This window comes from Cuculus canorus, chromosome 2, assembly GCF_017976375.1.
Source record: "Cuculus canorus isolate bCucCan1 chromosome 2, bCucCan1.pri, whole genome shotgun sequence".
Classification (NCBI taxonomy): Eukaryota; Metazoa; Chordata; class Aves; order Cuculiformes; family Cuculidae; genus Cuculus; species Cuculus canorus.
Window position 1 is genome coordinate 161,770,206 of NC_071402.1, and position 26,718 is coordinate 161,796,923.

General features: G+C 52.5%; 2 long non-coding RNA genes across 4 annotated transcripts; both read left to right on the forward strand.

Moving 5' to 3' along the window:
- The first annotated feature begins 969 nt into the window (after nt 1-969).
- On the forward strand, nt 970-8,615 carry LOC128851219 (uncharacterized). The gene is made up of 11 exons (XR_008448485.1): nt 970-1,535; nt 2,290-2,373; nt 2,711-2,832; nt 3,231-3,311; nt 3,921-4,088; nt 4,234-4,394; nt 4,573-4,754; nt 4,928-5,137; nt 5,725-5,876; nt 7,133-7,312; nt 7,775-8,615. It is a non-coding gene; the product is annotated as an uncharacterized LOC128851219 (long non-coding RNA).
- Nucleotides 8,616-14,060: 5,445 nt separating this feature from the next.
- On the forward strand, nt 14,061-23,782 carry LOC128851220 (uncharacterized). 3 transcript variants are annotated; one of them, XR_008448488.1, is made up of 3 exons: nt 14,061-14,869; nt 15,711-15,801; nt 19,204-23,782. It is a non-coding gene; the product is annotated as an uncharacterized LOC128851220 (long non-coding RNA). The 3 variants fall into 3 exon arrangements; XR_008448486.1 differs by lacking the exon at nt 14,061-14,869 and adding an exon at nt 14,873-14,982; XR_008448487.1 differs by lacking the exon at nt 14,061-14,869 and adding an exon at nt 14,891-14,989.
- Nucleotides 23,783-26,718: the final 2,936 nt, after the last annotated feature.

Here is a 26,718-nt window from a genome sequence, read left to right on the forward strand (position 1 = left end):
GTCAAGCACTGGAAGAGACTGCCCAGGGAAAATGGTGGAATCATCAACCCTGGAGGGATTAAAAAGCCACGTTGCTCTGGCACTTGGGGATATGGTTTATTGGTGGAGTTGACAGTGCTGGGTTTATTAGGAAAAAAAAAGTCTTTACTGAAAGAGTGGTGAGGCTCTGGCAGAGGGTGTCCAGGGCAGTGGTGGAGGCCCCATCCCTGGAGGGATTCAAAGAATGTGTGCATGTGGCACTTCAGGACATAGTTTAGTAAGCACAGTGGATTGCGTTGACGGTTGAACTGGATGATCTTAGAGGTCTTTTCCAACCTTAACGATTCTATGAGTCTATGAAATGCAACCTCTCTCTTTCAGCTTTTGTTTGGAGAGCAGTTAAGGTGAGTGAGATTTCCTGGCTGTTGATGGGTCTGAAACTGTCCTGTCGGTGCAGGAAGCGTGGAGCCTTCAGCCGCATCCAAACATGAGTGCAGCCCTGTTTGCCGCGGGGCTGCCCGTGAGCATCTGTGTTCCACAGAACCGCACCAAAGCACTGGCTTCTTGGTCAGGGTCGGGCCGAGGAAGGGCACATTTTACAATGCTCCAAAGCCCAGCAGCGGGTGAGGGTTGTGGGGGGCAGCGCCGCGTGAGCCGCTGTGACAGCTCAACTTCAATGACTACAACGCCGTTTGCGGCAGCGGGATGTCCCCGGCAGCCAATCAGCGGGGGCGGGTGTTGAAGTGACACCTCCCATTAGCTGATCCGCACGTCACTCAGAGAGCAGCGACCAATCAGCGCCGGCAGAGCTCCCGGGAGGCGGGCCCTGCAGCGAGCGCTCCCATGGTCTGGAAGCCCTGTGCTAGGGACTGAACGAGGCGGGGACCCAGTGCTGCCGCGCCGCGGCCGGGAGGGGGAGGAAGGCGGTGCGCACAGGGCCGGGCTACCCGGAAGGGGCGGGGCGGGGCATTTCAAAGATCGGCTCGGAGCCGCTCGGCTTCTCTCTGCTCCGCCCGGCCACCGTTCGGCACGAGTGGGCTCTGCTCTTCGGTGTCCTGCCTCCCACAGCGCTCGCCGCCGGACGCGGCCAGTAGGATGGAGGCTTGGAGGCTTGGGCTGGGAGAGCGATAGCGCCCCGTGTCCCCCTAGTCTCCCTCCGAAGCTCTCCTGTCCCTGCCCGGGGTGCCCGCGCCCCCTATGTCCCTCACGTCCCCCTGTGGCCCCTGACAGCCCCTTGAGCTCCGGCTCGGCTCGGCTGCGTTCGGTTCCCCTTAGCTCCCGCCCCGAGCAGTACCGGCCACCCTGGGCCCCCGCGTTGTGGCCACGTCCAGGTGCCAGGACGGGCGCCTACATCCCGGGAGGCGGCCCCGAGCGGCCGCCTCGCCCCGCCTCGCCGTGCCCGGGGGCGGCTCTGCGGGCAGCGGAGCGCAGGGCGGGAGCGCGGCAGAGACCTGCTGCGGGCGGGGATCGGGAGCTGCCCGTGCCCGCTGTCCGCCGGGGACCGGGGCGCTGCTGCGCCGGCACCGCTCGTGCACGGCTGGAACGGGGCTGCGCTCGTGAGTCAGAGGCGCTCAGAGAGGCGCGGCTCGAGTTCTGAGCGGAGGGCCGGAGGGCGGGCGGGAGCAGTGTGGGTGAGCACTGTATGGCCGTCCGCGCCGCTCCGTCCCGCGCGCACTCCGCGGTTGACGGCGCCGCTCCGGGCTCGCTCTCCGTGACCCGCAGTCCTCCCGGGGCCGGTTCGGGGGCTTCGGTGCTGTGTCTGCGCTCTGCGTGCGGCCCCGCGGGGGAAATCCCCGCTTGAGGGGTGGGGGGGTGGGGCGGGGGGGAATAGGGGGGGGAGAGGAGAGAAGAGGGAGAGGAATGAGGGGGAAAAGGGGCAAATTGGGGAAAAACGGTGGGGAAGAAGAAAGGGAAGTAGGGGGGAAAGGAGGGGAAGGGGAGCTTTGGAAAGCGCTTTTATATTGTCAGTATAAAGAGATTTAGGAGGGAGGTGGCTTTTTTGAATCCCTTCTATAACCAGGGTTCTTTGCGTTTTAAACCCTTCCATCTCGCACAGTTTTACAACGATGCAACATCCGTTACGCTTGCTACAAATCATCTCCAGTTACACAGAATATCTGTTTAGCCTTCTCGTATATTTTGAGGCTTAACATGTTTTTAGAGTTATTTTTAGTATTTGCTTTAAAATATTTCCTGTAACACCATTATGGAACGGGAGTTGGCGCAATCTTAATGTTAACTGTAAAGTCCGTACCTCAAGTACCTTAGGGAAATGCACATGCACCTCTTAGATGTACCTTGTTCTTGCAGACCACTATGGAGCCTTCCCATCTCTCTTGTATGCTCATGGCGGAAGAGGGTGACCACGGTGCAATGGAAGCGGTTGACATTCAGGTGAGAGGAGAAACATCCGCATTGCAGCTCTGAGCAAGGATGATGTTTGTGATGCTGACTCCTGGTCTGGGAAGTTGCTTCTAGCTCCTTGATTTGTTTCTCTTTGGATGAGGGCTTGGAGTGTTCCTTGTTCTTGGCCCGGCTTCTGTGCCAGTGGCGTAGTCATGTCATTGACTGCATCATCATTCATCGTTGGGGGGGGGGGGGTGTTTGTCTGTTTTCATACTTAAGCTCCGATTGTCACCTGCAACTTGACAAATGACTTTGTTAGCGTCGCAGTGATATTCTGAGGTGGCATTAAAAATTCCTAACGTATCGTGCACGTCTCTCCTCACAGCCCAAAAAGCCAGTCTGGAGAATGTCCTTGTTGCAGAAAATATGGCAAAAGTCTCACGGAAGAGCCCCGCTTTTTCAAAGCTTGGTATTCTTCTGTCTTCTGTCCCACCACGATCGATACTGGTGAGTGAGCTGGCACGGCGCGGAGGGAGAAGGAGAATGAACTTTACATGCTTTTCACTGGCTAAATGAGAAGGCCTTGGTCTTGCTTCTATGGGAACGTCTTCACGGTGCTGTTGCCTAGTGAGGCCTCGTGTTGTTTCCCTTGAGTGTTCTTTGCATGTGTGTACGTGCCTGCTTATGCACGAATAGATGTCATGTCACGGTTGTCAGGGGAAAGCCCCGTTGAAGGCTATGGCCAAGCAGAACGTGCACAGGCTGGCTGACACGGTTCCTCAGGAAGCGGTTGGATCCCTGACGAGCCCATAGAGGCGTCTCAGGGCCCCAGAAGGGTATAATGCTTGTGTTCAGTTTGCATGGAGATGGATGACAGTGTAACTAAGTGGGTTGCTTGCTCTCAGGATCTGCAGCTGGAGCTGTTGTCTGGTCATCAGTTCTCCAGCGCTTGCTAAGCCAGAGGAACCACCTCTAGGAGTGGAAAGGTAACGCAACGCTTGGCATCCTTGCTGAATGAGAGCCGGCAGCACCAGGAGCTTCCGTAGCATGAGGGTGTCTGCAACTGAGGTGGCTTCTTTTGCCTCTCTCTGCCTGAACTGGGCAGATTTCATTCTTAAAGCAAACGCAGAAGGCTCTGTGTGCTCCTAGATCCCATAGGATGTGAAAGTTGTGGATTCTCCAACTGCAGCAACCCCTGCTGCCTTAGGATGGTTGTGTTAAAGATGCCCTTTGCCTAGGGAGGGGGCACACGGGAGACGGGTGATGCGCTGACGTGAGCAGTGTTCCGCAGACGGTGTATGGGGCTGGCAAGGGGGCTAGAACTGTTTCTTTGGGCAGAATTTGCCCACGGCTGAGAGGGTGCTTTCCGGGGAGGTGACCGAAACCTTATTCCCGATCCTAGTTTCGTGAAAGAGACAGTTTCTTGAGCAAACTGTGTCCAGTCGAGTGTTTCTCTGAGTTCGTAACTCGCATGCTGCTGTTACGAACGCGGCTCAACCGCTCGTGGCTTTGTTTAGGAGGAGTTGCAGCCTCCCTGCGAAAACTTAAACCTCCAGCTGCTGCTGTGCCGGATCCTAATGGTAATGTCCCTTTAGGAAAACGAGGTGGTCCCTGTGAGCAAAGCTAGCCTCTGCGGTGCCCTTCGAACCGAAAACGCCAGAGCAGAGGCACGTGGAAATTTGCCCCTTCTCTTCCGGTGCCCGTGACGGAGCGTAGCAAATACGAAAAGAGGAAATGCTGGAAGAATTGCCGAAAGAGAGGGGGTACGAGCTCAAAGCTGCCTCGGGTTCCGGCACTGAAGTGAAGTGGGTGCGGCAGGACTTACCTCGTGTTGTCGTCTGTTAAAATCCCAAAGCTTTTCCTGCCTCTGAGGAAAGGGCAAGAAATATTTCCAGTTGTTTCTTTCAGGTGTCCCGGTTCAAGGTTCTACTTCTGCCTTCCTTTGACCGTCTGAGGCTGCCAGAGAAAGTCAAAACCCACGCTCAGCCTGAGCCGTTCCCTCTGCGCGTGGATGATCAAGGAGCGCTTGCCACTGTACAGAGCTGCAAACAGCAGATCGGATGAGAAGGGTAAGGGGTGCGGCCGGACTTGAAGCAGCGCGTGTCGTTGCGATTGTTTCAGAAGGCGTCCTGCCCGAGTTGTATGGGGATGTGAGTTTGAGCAACAACCTGTCCTGTCCTTGGCGTGAGACTCGTGCTGTGGGTTAGGGATTGGTGTGTTGGAGGTTTTTTTTTTTTCCCCCATGAGGTTTCCCCCAAGTGGATGAAGAGCTGTGGGGTGTTTTCTGAGCAGCAGCTGTGCGCAGCTGGATCCCTTTGCTGACCGTCTCTGTGCCTGGGGATTTACTGACCTGTAAACGACCCGCTGCTTTTCTTGTGGGAAGCCTGCAGCGGACAACTGACATTCTCCTGAGGCGATGTTGGGCAAAAGTAAGCGGCAGACAACACGGGACACAACTTTCTGGCTTTGATATGATTTTCTATGCAAACAATTTGCTCTGAGTCAACCTGCCTTTTCCAGTGTTGCAAGGGCTGAAGTTGGGGCAGGGGGAGAGGGTATTTTTGTTAACGTCTGGCGCTAGATGGGCTCTCTTCTCTCACAGCTTCAAAGGGCCTTGGAAAGGCAGGAGGGTTCAAAGCTCATCCCATCATGGTGCCGTTGGCGGGAGCTTTCTGTCCTTCGAAAGGAAATGAAGCTGTTTTCAGCCAGGGTTCTGCAGACTTGGCTGATGGGCACCGAGAGCCAGTCAGATGGTGGCGAGAGCAGTGGGAAAAAGAAGAAGCTGCTCATCCGAGGAGATGAGCGATGGATGGTAGGTGGGCTGTTTTTGTGGACGAGGGCAGCAAAGTAACCCGAGGGGAGGTGAGAGTGTACTAAATGTACACCTCACGCTGTTGTCTATTAAACTGATCCGGGGGGCTGGAGCACCTTCCCTATGAGGACGGGCTGAGTGAGTTGAGCTTGGAGGAGAGAAGGCTCAGAGGAGATCTTACAGTGACCTTCCAGTACCTGAAAGGGGCCTACAAGAAATCTGGAGGGGAACTATTCATAAAGGCTCATCAGGGACAGGACAAGGGGGAACGGGTATAAACCAGACAGAGGCAGATTTAGACTAGACGTTAGGAAGAATTTCTTCACCATGAGAGTGGTGAGACACTGGAACAGGTTGCCAAGGGAAGTTGTGGCTGCCCCATCCCTGGAGGTGTTTGAGGCCAGGTTGGATGGGGCCTCGGGCAGCCTGATTTTAGTGGGATGTCCCTGCCCGTGGCAGGGAGGTTGGAACTAGATGATCTTTAAGGTCCCTTCCAGCCCGCACTGTTCTAGGATTCCATGAAGCTCCTGAGGCTTCTTCCTGCCCCTGAGGAAAGGGCAAGAAATATTTCTACTTGTTTCTTTCAGGTGTCTGGGTTCAAAGCTCTGCCTTCCTCTGACCGTGTGAAGCTGCCGGAGGAGGTCAGAACCCCAACTCAGCCTGAGTTGTTCCTTCTGCAGATGGATGAATGGGATGCTGCTGCCCTCCAGAGCTGAACAGAGCCGGTAGGATGAGAAGGGTGAGGGGCACAGCCGGACTTGAAGCAGCGTGTGTCGTTGTGATTGTTTCCAGAAAGCGTCCTGCCCGAGTTGTACAGGGATTGATAGTCGAGCAATGACCTGTCCCGTTCTGGGGGAGAGACTTTTCCTTTGGGTTGGGGATTGGTGCATTTGAGGATTTCCTTCCCCCTTTGAGGTCAGCGATGGGATTTCCCACAACTGTATGAAGAGCTGTAAGGTATTTTGCGAGCACATCTGTGCCCAGCTGTATCCCTTTGCTGACCGTCTGTGCCTGGGGATTTATTGGCGTGTAAACAACCCGCTGCTTTTCTCATGGGAAGCCTGCAGTAGGCACCTGAAATTTTCTTGAGATGATGTTTGGCAAAAGTAACTGGCAGGCAACACGGGACGTGACTTTCTGGTTTTGATACGGTTTTCTAAGCAAAGGATTTCCTCGGCCTACCTTTTCCAGTGCTGCGAGTGGTGAAGTTGGGGCAGGGGGAGAGGGTCTTTTTGTTAACATCTGGCACTGGATGGACTCTCTTCTCTCGCAGCTTGAACAAGGCTTGGAAAGGCAGGAGGGTTTAAAGCTCGTCCCATCACGGTGGCGTTGCCGGGAGCTTTCTGTCCTTCGAAAGGAAACGAAGCTGTTTTCAGATTGAGTGACAGAGGCTTGGCTGCTAACTCAGAACTGACGTTGCTGAATGATGGTTAGACTGGCCGCTGCCTCTTCTGTGTCGGCAGAGCCAACAGTGCCCTGCGCTTACCTGAGCAATTCCGTAGCGGCTCGTGTCCCCAGGGAGCGGGGAAGTTTTCATCTCTGCACCGTTCCCCTGTCCCACACTAAGGTGGCGGCTGTATTGAACGAGTGACTGGTGTGTGTGCGGGCTCGGGATCCGGGTCAGTGGGACGTGGAGAGCACCCGTGGAGAGAGCTATCGCTCTTCCCATTTCTAAGGAGGTGAAGGCATCTATAGATGACTTCTATAGATGACAGACTGAGCTTTGTTGGGTACGGAACCAGCTAAAAACTCATCCGTACTAACAATTGCGTGCTTGCTTCTCCCATGAGAACATCTGTGATGGGGTAACATCTGTGCTAACACGTCTCACTTTTGGGCATAAGGTTTTCTCTTTTCCTGAGGCCCGGAGGTATCTAGTAACTGCCCACACGAGCTGAAGCACTCCAGAGGGAGGCTTCTGTTCGACACTAGTACTGCACTGCTTCACTAGACTGTCTGTGTGCCAATGTTGTCTCCTCCTGCTTCTAAACTTAGAGAGTCTTTTCGGTGCTGACGTTCCTGAAAGCCTTGTGCTGGCAACAAAAAGGGAGCTGCGAGCGTTTGAGAAACGGTGGGCAGGTAGAGGAGCCGTAAGGAAGAGGCACCAAGAGCGGGTCAGACGGTGACAAGAGCAGTGGGAACAGGAAGAAGTTTCTCTGCCAAGACGAGAAAATGGTAAGCGTGCTCTTTGTGAAGGGGGGCTGCAAAGTAATCCGGAGGGATGCGAGAGTTTGCTAAACAAGCAAGTGTCGCTGTTGAGCTGCTTTAAGACAGTCTTTTCGAGTTTTCCTGTTGCAAACTGACTCCTCCTTAACTTTACGGCTGGTGTGAAAAAAAAAAAAACACAAAACCCAACAAACAAAACCACCCCCACAAACGAAAGAGGCAGCTCTGCTGAGATGGCCGGGTTTTGGAGCTGCACAAGCGTAGTTGCGGGAGCAGAATGATCTTTGTAAAATCCACAACCTCGAAGCGTGCCTTGCCTGTTCCTGGTGGCTCACTCCAGTGCCCAAGGCAGCAAGCAGTCTCACAGACCGACGCCCGCCTTTGTCACACCGATGAACTCCCCTGCGAGTTTCACCTTCCTCAAAACTACAACCATTTGCCTCGTTTTGGCTTTGATTTCTTTTTTCACAGGTTCATGAGGCAGACCGGGTGCGCAAATACCGCAGCGCAGGAGTGAAGCCCAGCGATCAGCCACTGACTGTGCCAAAGTCTCCCGACGTCTCAGGTAGACTCCGGTGCTGACGGGCATCTGTGTCCGCTCTCTGGACAGGCAGAGAAGAGAGGGAGCAGTTACTTTTGTGCCATCGCTCTGTCTCAGTGCTATGCTTGGTTCCATTCTCGTTACGCTTGAAACGCAGATGGAGGTGAGCTCTACCTGAGGCAGGTGTCTCGGGCACGGCACGTGGGCAGTGCCGCGTGTTCTCTGTGGCCCGGCTTTGGGTCTAGGCGCCTTGTCCTCCGGAGACTAACCCCTTGGCCTTGTTACTTTATACAAATATCGTGTACCTGAACTAGATCAAAATTCCTAACCCGATTGCTGTCCCTCACTGCTGGGCTGAATCCCTTTCCTGCAGAGGCTTTGGTGAAAGGCACTTGCCCAACATGCAACAATGTGTGTGTCTGGAAGAGGTGCCTTGCTGTCATACCTCTCGCTCTCCAGTGTGTGTTTCTTAGGCTCGTGGTCAGTGTTAAGCTTGAATTGTGTGCAGTCTCCGGGGCTTCTGCGAGTCAGCACGTTGCAGGTCTGACCCTGGCAACAGAGGTGTGCCAGGAGCCTTTTGTGCCCCAAAAGGAGAGTAAATAGCAGTGTCCCCAGGCTGCTTTTCTGTGTCAGACTTTCACATGGATGTGATTTAGAACGTCTTAGCGTAACGACTTTCCACCGGGTGAGATGCAGTTTGGTTTGGTTTGTCTTTTTGACAAAGTACGTCTAACAGAATAACTATTCGAAGGAATGGTTATTCTTTTTGGAAACGTGACACTGCTTTCCATCTCGCAAGTCCTCCTGTTCCTTTCAGGGAGACAAGTGAAAGCTTTTGCCATTCTTTGGAAGGAGGTTCTCTTCTCGGCTTTCTTTGGGTGGGCTGTAGTGGGGGGTGGGGGGTGGTGGTGATTGGAAGGGCAGAGAAGGAAACGCGGGCAAAGGAGGAACGTGCTTTTGTCTTGGGGCCGAGGGCCACTTTGTCTCGTCGCCCTGCTGACATTCCTTTCTGTGCGTTCCCTCTTGCAGGTTCCTCTTCTTGGTGCTGCATGGGAAGTGAAGGCCCCCTCCTTCAGCTGCCCGTGCCCAGGCTGAACGCACGGTCTCTCCCGTACCCTCTGTAGGCTGTGTTGTTGCCACCTTTGCTGCGTGACTGGGAGCAGCGTGTCCGTCTCCAGGGACTCTTTGGCCTGTTCTGCCCAGGCCCGGGGAAGCCGGAGGAGCCCTGTGTAATCCAGCATTGTCGGCATTCAAGCTTTTGATCGATCGCTGGGTGCTGTATGCACCTCTTTTTTTTTTTTTTTCCGTCTTTCGGTGTTTCAAAGGAAGAAAGAACGAAGCAGAGACCATCCGAGGGTGCATGTCGATCACACCATGAGCCAGGATCTGGCACTCGGCGTGCAACACAGGCTCTGCTTTGGCCGCCCGCTTTGCTGTACGGGCAGTCGATTGACGTGGACGGGCTCACTGGCATGCCGGGGGAGTTTGCTGGATCGCAATTGCGTGCGGATGTTCGGCAGGGAAATAGTCTCACTGTTGATACGTCTGCTACTGTAAAAGGGCAGTGGTGTGGGATTTGAATTCCATGTTATTTTCTTGGACCAGATCAGTTTTTCCTTTCTAGCTTTCCCATATTGCAAAGCTGAGGTTCTTCCCTTCGGAACGGCTTCCGCCGCCCGGAGGATGTGTGCTGAGAGGTGTGCGGGAGCAGGAGAAAGCTGCCTTTCCTCTGGAAATGCCACCTCTGCCTTTCAGCTTGTGTTTGGAGGGCAGATCAGGTGAGTGAGCTTTCTGGGTCGTAGACGGGTCTGAAACCGTCCCCTGGGCGGCGCGGGAAGCGCGGAGCCCGCAGCCGTGGCTGAATGTCAGCGCAGCTGTGTTTGCCTGCCTGGCAGCGTCCGTGCCCCGGGCAGGCAAACGGATAAAACGGATAAAATGGTGAAACCGGCACCAATAGCTTCGCTTGGCTCAGGGCGGCGGCGTTGTGGCCGCAGCGCGGTCCTGCGGCGAAGGGTTTAAAGATCGCCGCGCCCCGTCCCCGCCGCTTTCAGGAGCGGGGCTCAGTGCTGCCGTGCCGCGGCCGCAGTGCGGTACTGCAGCCCGGGGGCGCGCGGGGCCGGGCGGGTCGGGGAGGGGGCGGGCGGTGCCTTTCAAAGCTCGGCTCGGCTCCGCCCGGCCACACCGCCCGGCACGACTCGGCTCTGCTCTGCTCTTCGGTGCTCTTCCGCCCACCGCCGCCTGCGGTCAGTGGGATGCAAGCTGAGGCTGGGAGAGGGACAGCGCCCCGTGTCACCCCGCGTCTCCCCCCAGAGCCCCCCTGTCCCTGCCCGGGAGGGGATGCCTGCGTCCCCCGACAGCCCCGTGACTGCGGGCTCGGCTCGGCACGGCTCAGCTGCGGAGTGTTGCCAAGGGAAGTTGTGGCCGCCCCATCCCTGGAGGTGTTGGAGGTCAGGTGGGACGGGGCGTTGGGCAGCCTGGTTTAGGGGGATGTCGCTGCCCGTGGCGGGGGGGTTGGAACGAGATGATGGTTAAGGTCCCTTCCAGCCCGCACTCTTCTAGGGTTCTGTTAGGGGAGGGAAATTGAATAGGCTGTTGACATTTTTGGCTGGAGGAGGGGTGGAGATCCAAAAGTCTTTCTCTGGTTTCGCCAGCGGGGTCCAGCGGAGGGGCAGTGCTCACCGGTGGGCGCCGCTCGCCTCCCCCTTCCCCCTTCCTCTGCCCATCGCCTGGGCCGACCCTTCTCCAACCACCCCAACAGGCGCTGATGGGGGACGGATGGGCCTTATTGTTCTGATGGGAGGGGGTGGATGGGCCTTATTGTTAACTGCTTCCACGGCTGGGGGCGGCATCCCAGGGCTGGATCGGGAAGGGGGGTGGGGGGGGCGCGTGGGATGCCAGGGCTGGATCCTTGGGCTAGAGGGGGACAGTATCCCGGGGCAGGATCGGGGAGGGGGTGGCAGGATGCCAGGCTGGATTCCAGGGCAGGATCGCGGGCTGTATCCCAGGGCTGGGGCCAGAATCCCTGCCTGGGTCCCGGTGCCCGGGCTCAACTGGGGCGGGAGGGGGGTACGGGACACAGTGTGGACGTGGTGCAGGGGACAGTGGGGACACAGCAGGGACGTGGTTCACGGGGCAGTGGGTACACTGGGGTGCAGGGGCCACTGGGGGCAGTGTGGACAGTTGGACCCCTTCCCCCGGGGCTGCCCCCCCCGGGGGTCCCGAGCGGGGCTGGGGGGCGGTTAGGGAAGGGGATGGGGGGGCCAATGCCGTGTGGTCTCTGCCTGGCCACGGCAGGGGCTCCTCTCGCCCCGCTGTTGCTGCCGCCCGCCTCCGGACCCACCGCCCCGAGAGTCCCCCGGCCTCCACGGGTCCCCCCCAAAGCCACGGGATGGGTATCCCCCTCTAAGAACCCAGACGGGATTCCCCAGCCACTGACAAACCCCGCAAAGGAGCCCAGACGGGACCCCCCAAAGGCACCACGACCGGAGCCCCCAAAAGGTACTGGGACGGCACCCCCCAGCCACACCGGGAACCCCTGAAAGAACCGGGATAGGACCCCTGACACCCCAAACCGTGGTGGGAGCCCCCAAAGGAGTTGGGACCCCCTCCAGAAGAGCCGAGATGGGACCCCTGCCAAAGACACGGCTCCGAGAGCCCCACCTGGACCCCCCGCCCCAAAGGCACTGGGACGGGACCCCCCCCAGCCCCAAGCGTGGGGGGGAGGGGAGCAAAGGAGGGCACGGACGGGGGAGGGGGAGGAGTGAGTGTGTGCATGGCTGAGTGTGCGCGGTGTGTGCACAAGTGTGTGTGTGCGTGGCTGAGTGTGCTTGTGTGCGCCCATGCGTGCTGCGTGTGTGTGCAGGAATGCGTGTGCACGGCTTGGTGTGTGCAGGAATGTGTACATGAGTGTGTGTGTGGCTGAGCGTACATAGAATCATAGAATCACTGGGTTGGAAAGAACCCACTGGATCGAGTTCAACCATTCCTAACAATCTCTAAACCATGCCCCTCAGCACCTCATCCACCTGTCCTTTGAACGCCTCCAGGGAAGGGTGACTCGGCTCCATCCCTGGGCAGGTGTTCCAGTGCCCAATAACCCTTTCCGTGAAAATTTTTTTCCTGATGTCAAGCCTGAGCCTCCCCTGGCAGAGCTTGGGGCCATTCCCCCTTGTCCTGTCCTCAGTCACTTGGGAGAAGAGCCCAGCTCCCTCTTCTCCACAACCTCCTTTCCGGTAGTTGTAGAGAGCAATAAGGTCTCCCCTCAGCCTCCTCTTCTCCAGGCTGAACACCCCCAGCTCTCTCAGCCGCTCCTCGTCAGACTTGTTCTCCAGCCCCCTCACCAGCTTCGTTGCTCTTCTCTGGACACCCTCCAGAGCCTCAACATCCTTCTTGTGGTGAGGGGCCCAGAACTGAACACAGTACTCAAGGTGCGGTCTCACCAGTGCCGAGTCCGGGGGCAAAATCCCCTCCCTGGGCGCGCTGGTCACGCCGTTTCTGATCCAAGCCAAGATGCCATTGGTCTTCGTGGCCACCTGGGCACACTGCCGACTCACGTTCAGTCGGCTGTCAACCAACACCCCCAGGTCCTTCTCCTCCAGGCAGCTTTCTAGCCAGACTTTTCCTACAGGGCTGTGTGCGGGCATGTGCGTGTGCAGATATGTATGTGCGTGTGCACATCTGTGTGCGTGTGCTGGCGAGGGGACGCCCTGGGGGTTCTGGGGACATGGGGGGCGGTGGGTGCTGGGGGTCCCCAATGTCCGCACCCTCCAGCCGCCCCTCAGCCCCCCCTCCAGACCCCTCCAGGTGAGGCTGCAGGTACTGAGGAAGAAGAGGTTGAAGGTTTCCAAACCCCTATCCATCATCTTCCAGAGGTCCTGGCTGACTGGGGAAGTTCCACTAGACTGGAGGCTGGCTGATGTTGTGCCCATATACAAGAAGGGTTGCAGAGAGGATCCGGGGAACTACAGGCCTGTCAGTCTCACCTCAGTGCCAGGGAAAGTCATGGAACAGGTAATCTTGAGTGCTATCATGAAGCACAAGCAAGAGAACCGGGTGATCAGGCCCAGTCAACATGGGTTTACAAAAGGCAGATCTTGCCAAACTAACCTGATCACCTTCTATGACAAAATCACTCAACTACTGGATGGGGGAAAGGCTGTGGATGTAGTCTTCTTGGACTTCAGTAAAGCCTTTGACACAGTTTCTCACAGCATTCTGCTTCAGAAACTGTCAGCCTCTGGCCTGGACAGGCGCACACTCTCCTGGGTTGAAAACTGGTTGGATGGCCGGGCCCAGAGAGTGGTGGTCAATGGAGTTAACTCCAGCTGGAGGCCAGTCACAAGTGGAGTTCCTCAGGGCTCAGTACTGGGTCCAGCTCTGTTCAATGTCTTTATCAATGACCTGGATGAAGGCATCGAGTGCACCCTTAGCAAGTTTGCAGATGACACTAAGCTGGGAGGAAGTGTCGACCTGCTGGAGGGTAGGGAGGCTCTGCAAGGGGATCTGAACAGGCTGGACTGCTGGGCTGAGACCAATGGGATGAGGTTTCACAAGGCCAAATGCCGGGTCCTGCACTTGGGGCACAACAACCCTATGCAGCGCTACAGACTGGGGGAAGAATGGCTGGAGAGCTGCATGGAAGAGAAGGACCTGGGGGTGCTGGTTGACAGCCGACTGAACATGAGCCAGCAGTGTGCCCAGGTGGCCAAGAAGGCCAACGGCATCTTGGCTTGTATCAGAAATGGGGTCACCAGCAGGTCCAGGGAGGTTATTCTCCCTCTGTACTCAGCACTGGTGAGACCGCACCTCGAAGTACTGTGTTCAGTTCTGGACCCCGTCACCACAAGAAGGATGTTGAGGCTCTGGAGCGTGTCCAGAGAAGAGCAACTGAAGCTGGTGAGGGGGCTGGAGAACAAGTCTTATGAGGAGCGGCTGAGAGAGCTGGGGTTGTTTAGCCTGGAGAAGAGGAGGCTGAGGGGAGACCTTATTACTCTCTACAACTACCTGAAAGGAGGTTGTGGAGAGGAGGGGGATGGGCCTCTTCTCCCGAGTGACAGGGGACAGGACTAGAGGGAATGGCCTGAAGCTCCGTCAGGGGAGGTTCAGGTTGGATATCAGAAAAAAATTCTTCACAGTAAGAGTCATTGGGCACTGGAACAGCTGCCCAGGGAGGTGGTCGAGTCACCTTCCCTGGAGGTGTTTAAGGAACGGGTGGATGAAGTACTTAGGGACATGGTTTAGGGAATGTTAGGAATGGTTGGACTCGATGATCCAATGGGTCCTTTCCAACCTTGTGATTCTGTGAAGGCTCCGGCCAAAGGCGCCGCAGCCCCACGCCATCCTCGTGATTACACGCGTGTGAGCATGCACCACAGGGCACTCGGGTGTGAGCACACCCTGCACACACGTATGAATGTGGTTGGCGTGTGGAGTGTTACTGGTGTGTGATTGTCATGTCGTTAGTGTGTGACTGGCATGTGATTGGTGTAACTGGTGCGTGAATGGTGACTGGTGTGTGATTTACGTGTGACTGGCACATGGAGTGCGAGTGGCATGTGATTAGCGTATGAGTAGCATGTTATTGATGTGTGACTGGTGTGTGATTAGCATGTGATTTGTGTGTTGGTGTGGTCTTGGCATGTGTCTGGCGTGTGATTGGGTTATGCCTGGTGTGTGACTGGTGTGCTGTGTGTCTGCGTGTGATAGGGGTGTGGTAGGTGTGTGGCTGTCATGTAACTGGCATGTGACTGGCATGTGATTGGTGTGTGACTGGAACGTGATTGGCGTGTGGTGCGTACTCGGTGTGTGGAGTGACTGGCGTGTGACTGGTGTGTGATTCGGATGGGATTGGCGTGCGACTGGCGTGTGATGTGTGATTGGTGTGTGATTAGTTTGTTGTTGGCGTGTGATTGGGTTGTGACTGCGTGTGCTGTTTAATTGGCACGTGTCTCCCTTTGGCCGGGATCCCTGTGCTCGGGACGGAACGGCGCCGGGGCTCAGTGCTGCCGTGCCGCGGCCGCAGAGCGGTACTGCAGCCTGGGGGGGGGGAGGCTCTCCGGGAGCCGCGGTCCTCCCGGGGCCGGGCTGTGCTTTGCTGGCGCCGGGACCGGCTCGGGCTCCGGGCCGTTCGGGGGCTTCAGTGCTGTGTCTGTGCTCTGCGTGAGACCCCGCGGGGGGGAATCCCCGCTTTGGGGGTGGGAGGGGGGAAGTCGGGGTAAGAGGGTTAAAAGGAGGGGGAAAGGGGGCCAACCGGGGAAAACCGGTGGGAAAGAAGGGGGGAAAGGAGGGGAAAAGGGGAAGGAGACGGTTAGGAGGGAGGTGGCTTTTTTGAATGCCTTTTTTTTGATCTGCCTGCCACCGCCGCTGCTTTCAAAAGCTGTGCTTGTCCTCTTTTCCTGCCCGGTTGGCTGAGGCGAGCGCTGGGGGTGGGGGGGCAAAGGGAGGCACGGGTTGGGGGGGAGAGAGGGAGTGTGAGTGTGCACGGTGTGTGCACGAGTGTGTGTGCAGGAATGCGTCTGCATGGCTCTGAGTGTGCAGGAATGTGTACATGAGCGTGTGTGTCCGTGCATGCTGTGTGTCCGTGCGTGCGCAGGGCAGGCAGGAATGCGTGTGCACAGCTCGGGGTGTGCAGGGCAGAGCGTGTGTGGGGCTGGGGGGGGTTGTGTGTGTGCATGCACAGATGTGTATGTGCACGTGCACATCCGTGTGCGTGTGCTGGCGAGGGGATGCCCGGGGGGCTGTGGGGACGCTGGGGGTGATGGTTGCTCAGGGTCCCCAATGCCACCCCTCAGCTCTCCAACACCCCGCCGCTCCCCCAAATCCCTCTTGCAGCCCCCCGTGACCTCCAACCCCCTCATACCCCCCCAGGTGAGGCTGAGGAAGAAGCTGGTGAAGAAGGTGCTGAGGGAGAAGAGGCCCAAGGCTCTGCTCAAGGGCGCCGCAGCCCCACAACAGCCCTGTGAGTACACGCGTGTGAACACGCACCACACGGCACACAGGTGTGAGCACACCCTGCACACACATGGGAATGGGATTGCCGTGTGATTGGCCTGTGGAGTGACTGGCGTGTGATGGCGTGTTACTGCATGTGACTGGCGTGTCACTGGTGTGTCACTGGCATGTGACCATGTGTCATTGGCGTGTAAATGGCGTGTGACTGGTGTGTGACTGGCATGTGATAGCGTGTTACTGCATGTGACTGGCGTGTAACTGGCATGTTGTGACTGGCGTGTGACCGTTGTGTCAGTTGTGTGTTACTGCATGTGTGGCGTGTCACTGGCGTGGTAAAGTGTGTGACTGGCGTGTTAAAGCGTGTGAATGGCGTGTGATGGTTGTGTCATTGGCGTGTGATGGCGTGTGACGGTTGTGTCAATGGCATGTGACGTGTCATTGCTGTGTTAAAACATGTGACTGGCATGTGACTGGCATGTGACAACGTGTCACTGGCATGTGACTGCTTGTGATGTCTTGTCACTAGCATGTAAATGGCGTGTGACTGGCATGTAATGGCGTGTTACTGCAAGTGACTGGCGTGTCACTGGCGTGTCACTGGCGTGTTAGAGTGTGACTGGCGTCTCACTAGCATGTGATGGCGTGTTTATGGCGTGTCAATGGCTTGTGACTGGCATGTGACAGGCATGTGATGACGTGTGACGGTTGGGTCACTGGCGTGTGATGGCGTGTGACGTGTCATTGGCGTGTAGATGGCGTGTGACGGTCGTGTCACTGGCATGTGACGTGTTACTGGCATGTTAAAGCATGTGACTGGCATGTGACTGGCGTGTGGCAAAGTGTCACTGGCATGTGACTGCTTGTGATGGCTTCTCACTTGCGTGTAGATGTCGTATTAATGGCGTGAGACTGGCATGTAATGGCGTGTTACTGCGAGTGATTGGCATGTAAGTAGCGTGTGACGGCATGTGACTGGCGTGTCACTGGCGTGTTAAAGAGTGTGACTGGCTTGTGACTGGCGTCTCACTGACGAGTGATGGCATGTTGTTGGCGTGTCAATGGCGTGTGACTGGCATGTGACAGACGTGTGATGACATGTGACGGTTGTGTCATTGGCATGTTACTGTGTGACTGGCGTGTGACTGACGTGTGATGGCATGTTACCGAGTGTGACTGGTGTGTCACTGGCATGTGAGGGTTGTGTCATTGGCATGTAGATGGCATGTAATGGCGTGTGACTGGCATATACCATGTTTGTGTGTGTGACTGGCATGTAACTGGCGTGTGATGGTTGTGTCACTGGCGTGTTAAAGCATGTGACTGGCATGTCAGTGGCATGTGACAACATGTCACTGGCATGTGACTGCTTGTGAAGGCTTGTCACTAGAGTGTTAATGGCATGTGACGGCGTGTTTTTGTTGTGTCAATGGCGTGTGACTGGCATGTGACAGGCGTGTGATGACGTGTGACGGTTGTGTCATTGTGTGTTACTGCGTGTGATTGGCATGTTAATGGCGTGTGACTGTCATCTGACAGTGTGTGGCTGGCGTGTCATTGATGTGTCACTGGCATGTTAAGACATGTGACTGGCATGTTAAAGCGTGTGACTGGCATGTGACAGCATGTAACTTGCATGTGACTGGTTGTGATGGCATGTCACTAGCATGCAAATGTTGTGTAAATGGCGTGTGACTGGCGTGTGATGGGGTGTGACTGGCGTGTGACTGGCATCTGACAGTGTGTGACTGGCGTGTCACTGGCGTGTTAAGGCATGTGACTGGCGTGTTACTGCGTGTGACAAGCGTGTGACAGCATGTCACTTGCATGTGACTGCTTGTGATGGTATGTCACTTGCATGTAAAAGGCATGTGACTGGCGTGTAATTGGCGTGTGATGGCATGTCACTGGCGAGTCACTGGTGTGTTAAAGCGTGTGACTGGCGTGTAACTGGCGTGTGATGGCGTGTGACTGGCATGTCAGTGGCATGTTAGAGTGTGACTGGCGTCTCACTGGCGTGTAATGGCATGTTGGCGTGTTAATGGCGTGTGACTGGCATGTGACAGGCGTGTGATGATGTGTGACAGTTGTGTCACTGGCGTGTTACTGCGTGTGATTGGCGTGTTAATGGCGTGTGACTGGCGTCTGACATTTCTGTGACTGGAGTGTCATTGATGTGTCACTGGCATGTTAAAGCGTGTGACTGGCATGTAACTGATGTGTGACAGTTGTGTTACTGGCATGTTACTGCGTGTGATTGACGTGTTACTGGCATGTGACTTCCGTCTGATAGTGACTGGCGTGTCACTGGCACGTTAAGACATGTGACTGGCGTGTTACAGTGTGTGGCCAGTGTGTGACTGCGTGTGACTGGCATGTGACTGACATGCCACTAGCATGTGACTGCATGTTACTGCATGTGCCTGGCATGTGACTGTCGTGTGACTATGTGTGACTGGTGTGTCACTGGCGTGTGACTGTGTGACTGGCATGTGATTGGTCTGTTAGTGTGTGTGACTGTCATGTCACTGTGTGTGACTGTATGATTGGCATGTGACTAGCGTGTGACTGGTGTATGAATGGTGTGTGACTGCATGTGACTGTAACTGGCTTGTGACTGTGTGTGTGATAGACATGTGACTGGCGTGTGTCTGTGTGTGACTGGCATGTGTCTGTGTGTGACTGGCATGTGATGGCGTGTGACTGGCATGTCACTAGCATGTGATGGCATGTCACATCATGTTACTGGTATGTGACTGTGACTGTCGTGTAACTGGCGTGTGTCTGCCTGTGACTGATACATTACTGGCATTTGGCTGGTGTGTGACTGCGTGTGACTGACGTGTCACTGGCGGGTGACTGCGGGGGGGGGTGGTGAATAGCTGTGACTCGAGTGCTCCCATTGGCTGAGCTGCATATCACTCAGGGAGCAGTGGCCAATCTGTCAGAGCACCGAGGGGGCGGGCCGAGGAGGGAGCACTCCCGTTGGCTGGGATCCCTGTGCGTGGGTTGAATGGGGCAGAGGCTCAGTGCTGCCATGCCGTGGCCATGGAGCAGTACTGCAGCCAAGGGGGTCTCACAGGGCTGGGGCAGCCGGGAGGGGTGGGGCGAGGAGCGGGTGGATGGTGCCTTTCAAAGCTCGGCTTAGCTTCTCTTGGCTCTGCCCAGCCACACCGTACCGCACGGCTTGGCTCTGCTCGTTGGTGCCCTTCCTCCCACCCTGCCCGTTTTTGGCTGTGGCCAGTGGGATGCAGACTGGGGCTGGGAGAGGGACAGCGCCCCATGTCCCCCTGTTCCCCAGTGCCCCCGTGAGAATGGGGCTCGGCTCCACTCGGCGTGTGGAGGGCAAGGGAGGATCACGGGGAGGGCGGCGCTTCATAGTCTGTCTTCTTATGCCTGCTTGTATTTTTAGATTCTCTGTGACAGCTTTATCGGACTTGAGTTTTAGCCTCCTGACTCCCATGAGACGTGGCTGTATGTAATGGGACGACTACTGGGAAAATGGCAAGAGGAGGATCAACAAGAAACAGTGGAACCCGCCCTTTGGAGTTTGCTGCTCATTTGGCTGCTGAGAAAGAGAAGTCTCTGTGAATTTGCTATTGTATGAGACAGATCAAAGAAGTTTAATAAAAGTTTGGTTCTATCTAAATGGTGGATGGAAATAAGCTTATGTAAAGCATATGGTATGTAACTGTTATTGATGTGCTTCAAAGCACTGCATCTTAGCAGCTAGAACACGGGAGGAATCTTTTAATCTATACAGGTTTTTAACAATGATAATTGACATTTAGTGGCTTAATAACATAGATAATTTTATATAATTTAAGTCAAGTCTGGCTGTCATACTCTGAACTTCCAGTAAACCACCAACATTTTATATTTAGGAGTAATTTCTTATTACCTATTCTAAGTGGGATGCTAGTTTTGCTCTTAAAAGGGTGGGTCTTGTTCAAAAACCTTTGAAGGTAATAGTTGGGTTGGTTAAGTCTGTGCTGCACCTGCCGTCAGCAATTAGGTACAAGTGAAGAGTTTGCCTCTTAAAAGGCCTCTTGATTTAGAGCTGAGTCTCTAGCTGCATGTGCTTTCTTTTTGTGGTGCATTTGAGCCTTCTGTCATCGTTTCTTCTGTGAGTTTCAGGTAATGATTTTGCTTGTGGGTTTGCGTTCTAGTCTTAGAGTAAAATTGATTTGGAATGTGGCACCTTCAGAGAAGTGTTATCACAAACGTTTGTGGTCAATGATGTCTTGTCTTTGTTCTTCTTTTATTAGAAGTAGGATTTTTTTTTGTTTAGCTTTTTTTTTTTTTTACTATATTGAGGCAGAAAGGATTTAGGCTTGGCCTAAATGATATTTCCAATGTAGTTTAAGTGATGGGTGTTACTGGTTTTCCCAGAGCTTGTTTGTTTACTTTGGGTTTTGCATCATAAGCAGTTGAAAATTATGTTTGCCCAGAATTTTTTAAAGTGATACCCAAGGAAACTGTTGGCTTGCCTATATTGCTGTGAATTTTTTTTGCTTAATCTACATCAGTACCTGGGGACTCCAGGGAGGTAAACATGAGAGCAGTTTTAAAAACGCTTCCTGGGGGAGAGTCAGTAAACTATTCACCAGTAAGGCTGTGACAGCTGTGCCAGGCAAGTTACTAGAAATGGTAACAAAGAATGGAATTAAGGAATATGGATAAGTGTGGTGTTTGTATGGGGAAATCCTACCCATGCATCTCTGTTTTTTGAGGGAAACTGCAACCATGTAAATTAGGATGATTTGGTTGATGCTGCATTATCTACTGTTTGTATGGTGTTTCCTTAAGAGCAGAAAGCTATTCCTATACACTAGTTAAAACTATGTATGGAATTTTTTGCCTACAGGTAGAACTGTTGAGTTCTGTTGACTTACTGAATGAGAACATTGGGGGGGGGATGGTGGAATTTCTGCGCTTTTTTGTGCTTTTCTGTTGTTCTTGTTTTACTCCTGCTCAGAACTTGGAAATGTTTTGAGTAGAGAGAACGTAAGAGGTTTTAGATCTAGTGTCTATTTATACAAGAACAGTGTTTTTGTCTTATTTTTAGAAAATGTTTTCACTTGCATGGTGACTGTTCCAAATAGTTTTATGTAGAAAACCTTTATGAAAAGCAATGAATAGTGAGCCCTTCTAGGGGAGTAAGTGTTGCTCAGACAGGGTGAGTGAATCTGGTCCAGAAACACTGCACTTGTATCAAGTGAGCAAAAATAGAAACTGAACGATGCTCTTCCTCACCAAGCTGTGTGCGGGTGCATGTTCCATCATGGCATTTCTTGTGATGTGTTTTCACTTTAGGAGAACAGATAATTTGGTTTACTCTTTGATCCAAATACTTTCCTGGGCTGCTTTTCTGATAGTACTCTTGGGATAAAAATCTTGAGTATTTTTTCATGGTTTTTAGGCTATCTATTTTATGTATTACATTACGTGAAATTTCAGAGTGGGATGCAGGACAAAATTGCTGCAATTTTACTGTAAATATAGCTCAGCCCTAACTCAGTCTCTGCCGTTTCTAGAAGTTGTCCCAAAACCATGATGTGGCTTGGCACAGCTAAACACAATTGGAATCTCTGTTCCATAAAGGTACTTAATGCAGCTGTTGTGCAGGATGAACTGTGTTTCACCTTATGATGCGGTGAGGTTTATGCAAGTTAGTGAAGAGGCCACTGCCAGACCCATCCACATTGTCTCTCTCCACTGGAGTTGCTGTGTATTGCAATTCAGATTGAAAATGTCCTTGGTTTGGTTCTGGCTCCTGCGGTCCATTTCACACATCCTCATGTAAAATTTCACAGCAGGAGTAACCAAAACAATTGGAGGGAATGGGATATGCAAGCACCTTCCTGTGGAACTAGGGAACACCCTGTGTTAAATAGGCTGTGTTTTCCTCAGCGGGGTGAGGTGGGCAGGGTTTGCTGCTGTGCTTGACCCTTTTACTGCTGTGAGGCCAGAGATTATCATAAGATCAGAAAGTGACCAGTGGGAGAAGCAATAATGATAATTAAGACCTGATATAGATCATCTGCCTACATCTCGTGTCTTTAATCATTGAGGAAAGGCCAATCCAAAAATGCCTGCTTGCCGGTCCATAGGAAGAAGAGTTTCTCGGTAACGATGACAAATTGTCAAGTCTATAATTCAGTGGCTTTATTAATATCAAATGCTTCCTTTTTTTCTTAATTCAGTTTTAAGGCAGAGCTTCTGGAAACCATACAAACAGTTGGGAGGGGAAGGAGCAGTCTCTGACCAAATATACGTGTCTGTGTGATCTAGGCGTGTTTCAAACTCCTTTTCCACTCAAGGTGCACAAAGGCTCCGTGCATTTCATAACATTTCTCTCTATCCCTTTTATTGGTACGGCTTTTTAATATTTGGACATTCGTCAGTTTGGCTTAAATTGCAGGCATTAAAGGGCTTAGGCCTGAAGTTCTCTTTTGGAAGCTTACTGTAGGGCATTCCATAGTCCTGAGTCAGTCTGAGTGCTGAATACTGTACAAAGCAATTATTCTGATAGTGCTTCCCTGTCCCTGGAATGCCATCTGCCTCTGGCTTAGATAAGCAAAACCCCAACCATGAAAAGCTTTTGTCTTTCTCAGTAACTGCTGTCTTGAAAACAACTAAATCTCTTCAAATCAGACGTGCTCAAAAATTAATCTTGAGGGGAAAAAGCATCTACTGCTATCGATGTGGTTTATGATGCTGAAAAGGTGGCACGTGTGGGCGTTAGGCATAACTGAATACTCTAAGCAATCGCTACTTCTAGGGGAAGAGTGGCTAGAAAGCTGCCTGGAGGAGAAGGACCTGGGGGTGTTGATTGACAGACGACTGAACAAGAGCCAGCAGTTTGCCCAGGTGGCCAAGAAGGCCAATGGCATCTTGGCTTTTGTCAGAAACAGCGTAGCCAGCAGGTCCAGGGAGGTTATTCTGCCCCTGTGCTCAGCACTGGTGAGACCGCACCTCGAATCCTGTGTTCAGTTCTGGCCCCTAACTACAAGAAGGATGTTGAGGCTCTGGAGCGTGTCCAGAGAAGAGCAACGAAGCTGATGAAGGGGCTGGAGAACAAGTTTTATGAGGAGCGGCTGAGGGAACTGGGATTGTTTAGCCTCGAGAAGAGGAGGCTGAGAGGAGACATTATTGCTCTCTACAACTGCCTGAAAGGAGGTTGTGGAGAGGAGGGAGCTGGGCTCTTCTCCCAAGTGGCAGGGGACAGGACCAAGGGGTAACGGCCTCAAGCTGCACCAGGGGAGGTTCAAGCTGGACCTCAAAAAAAAAAAATTTCACAGAAAGGGTCATTGGGCACTGGCAGAGGCTGCCCAGGGAGGTGGGTGAGTCACCATCCCTGGTGGGATTTAAAAGACGGATAGACGAGGTGCTCGGGGGCATGGTTTAGTGGTTGATAGGAATGGTTGGACTCGATGATCCCAGAGGTCTTTTCCAACCTAGTGATTCTATGATTCTATGCATCTTGAAATATTTGAATGTATAGAAGTAGTAGGAGTCACTGAGAAATATTTTTTTGTGTGTGTGTATTTGGATTTGTAAAGCTTGATGTTTGGATCTAATGATTCTGTACAGTTCAGTAGATTTTACACTTATAATGCCTTTTTAATCATGCAAGGTATAATCCATGTGATTTAAAGACAGAAGAGAGGAGGACGAATACATGCACAAAAACGCTAGCACCGAAACATGAATTAAAGGTCCATCTGATTATTTCTGACCTGATGAACTGTTTTCTGAACCAATACTCACTCAGGGGTCAAGGTTCACAACTTGAAATATGTCCAACTCCAATGGAAAGACAGACTCTTTATGGTTGTGCACTTCTCGCTGTATAGCATGCTTTATAAATTAAATACTCACTTATAACTAAATGCAGTAATGAATATGACTTTGCAATTTCAGTCGTGATATTGCTCGTTTTAAAAGCTTGTGTCACCATCAAATAAATATTTTCTGTCTTCTGTCTATATTTTCAATGTCTTTATTTTTACTTCTTACTATAACTTACTTCAAAATACACAGAAATACCCACGTAAGCTTTTTATTTGCTTTTCATAAGTGCTTATTTCGAAAGCTCTTCAAAGGTGAATCTTAACGGACTGACTTAGAAGCTTCAAAATTCATTGCTGTTTTTTTCTCTGATCGTTACTGACGTAATGAAAATAAAATAATTGAATTCATATCATAGAATCATTTGCTTGGAAAAAACCTTTGAAGTCACAGAGTCCATCCATACCTGTCCACCACTAAACCATATCCCTCAGCACCTCATTTTCCCTGAGCAGCCTCTTCTGGTGCCCGATAACCCTTTCCATGAAAGACTTTTTCCTGATATCTAATCTGAAACTCTCCTGGTGCAACTTGAGGCCGTTTCCTCCTGTCCTGTCGCTAGGTTCTTGGGAGAAGAGACCAACATCTGCCTTGCTACAACCTCCTTTCAGGGAGCTGCAGAGGTCTCCCCTCAGCCTTCTTTTCTGTAGTCTAAACAGGCTCCCTTGGCCACCTCTCATAAGGCTGGTTCTCCAGCCCCTTCCCCAGCTTCATTGCCCTTCTCTGGACACGCTCCAGCCCCTCAAAGTCTGTCTTGTAGTGAGAGGCTCAAAACTGCCTCAGCCCAAGAAGGCCGATGGCTTCCTGGCCTCTATCAGAAACTGCTTGGCCAGCAGGACCAGGGAAGCGATTACGACCTCTATTCAGCACTGGTGAGGCCACACCTCAAATACTTTGTTCAGTTTTGGGGCCCAGGGAGTCCAGGAGGGCTGAAGAACTGTAAACAGGAACCATATGCTGCAAAACCTTAATTTATAACTTTTATTTTTCTTTTAAAAATGCTGCAGGTTTTATAAATTACAGAGCGCTTCTCACTACTATTTAGCAATTCAGAGGTATGGACATAGTAAGATGGATGAGGTAGGAGCTCATCAGTCACATCGAGATCGGGGGCAGCCAGGGCTGTGGTGATCACGCATCGGTGGAGTTCTAGGTCCTGAGGGTTATGGGACAGGCGATGAGTGTAGTCAGGATGCTAAATTTTAGGAAAGCAAACTTCCAGCCCTTCAAGGGGTTAGTCAGTAGGATGCCCTGGGATATGCCCCCTGGAGACAAGGAAGCAGAACAGAGCTGGCAATTATTTAAGGCCAGTTCTTTGTACCAGTGCTTTGGTTCTCGACCCAAAGACCTATCAGTTGCTATTCTGGAGTTAAGTTGATCCTGGAACAAGTCCTAGTAGCTTGGAAGCAAAGACCCACTCTGTGAAGCCATGTGGATTCAGCGGTGGTATGTGTCACTGTACCAGTTGACTACTGGAGCCGTTTTGTTAACTACTACAGATGTCACCTAGTGAAGGTTAGATGACATTTAAGTTTGGGCTGAAGCCCATTTCTTTCTCACTCTTTCCAGAGACGGCTTCAGCTCCCTTTCTGTTGCTAGACTTAAGAAATCTCCTAATCATTAGATGCACAGCCAAGAGCATCTGGGGGAAGTTCAGGCAACATATTAGTAACAGTGGGGTAAGAATTTGTCCAGAAATGTTTTTTTTTTAGTGAAGATCGAAGGAAAGCAAAAGGCTAAAGGAAGGTCAGCCAGTAGAGAAAGGAGTACATGGCCATGTAAACTCTGTCCTCGTACTGGCACTCAGAGAAAATCACTCTACCGTTCTGTAGCTGAGCAGACCTGCCTAACCTCGTGAGTGCTCAAAAAAGCTCTCATACTGCACGTTGTGCTTCTGGTCATCTTCTGCTAGCAAGTTTTCGAGTGGATCCAGACAAAACACCAAGACCTTGTTGCTGCTGTGGCCTACGTGAGGAGACTGGCTCGGCCTGCTGCAGGTCCAGCTTTGAGCAAAAGGGTACCTGACCCTTGACCCTGTGACCTTTGACCCATGACTTTGTGACATTTTACCTTTTACCTTGTGACCACTTGACTCCATGACCTTTGACCTAGCAGCCATTGATCCAGCAACCTAGTGACCATTGACCCAGCGACCTTTGAACTTTGACACAGTGACCTTTGACCTAGCAACCTTTGACATAGCGACCCTGAGACCTTTGACACAGTGACACATTGACTTTTGACCCTGTGACCCTACGTCCTTTTGACCCTATGAATTTTGACCAGTAACCTTTTACCTTTGGATCCATAACTTTTGACCTTTTGACCTCATGATACATAATACAGATTTGAGGAGGTTATTTTCTTTTAAAAGTCATTTAAACAGCAATTTTTAGGTCATGACAAGTTAAGTAACTCTCATTAGACAGCAGTAGCGTTTGGTGGGTACTAGAGAATTCCTTGCTGCTCCTCCATGCTCGGAGAATTCCCTCATCTCACCTGGCAGGAAACTGGAACAAACATTCTTATGGTTTTAATGAATTCCTTACTAATCAGACTTTAATGAACTCCTTACTAATCACACACAAATTTCAGGCTGTTTGTGTGTAACTTAGGCAGAGCGGAATGCCTTGATCTTTCCAGCTCTTCTGCTGTCACGGTAAACTAGAGAATGTACGTGCTTCTATGGCAGGCAGAGAAAAACCTCCTTCCCATTTCAAAGATCTGCTAATAACAAATGCTTATACAACGTTCTTGTAAATGGCGCATCTTCCTGGTGAATGTGTGCCCTTATTCAGATGAGAAACACATGTAATTGAAACTTATAAAAATCAATGTGGTCCACGCTTTTGTCTCTAGAAGCCTGCAATTCTTTATGTCTAGTTTATTAAAGTCATGCTGGTTTTTTTTTTTTTTTGTAAAGCCAGTTCAATGTGAATCTATGTCTGCAGAAGCTTGGAATTCCTTGTGCGCAGCTTAAATCAGTTCAGTTGCCAACTGATTACATTCCATACTGAAATGAACCTGGTTTAAGCCAGGCTTAAGAATATTCATGAGACCTTTTGTACTTTCT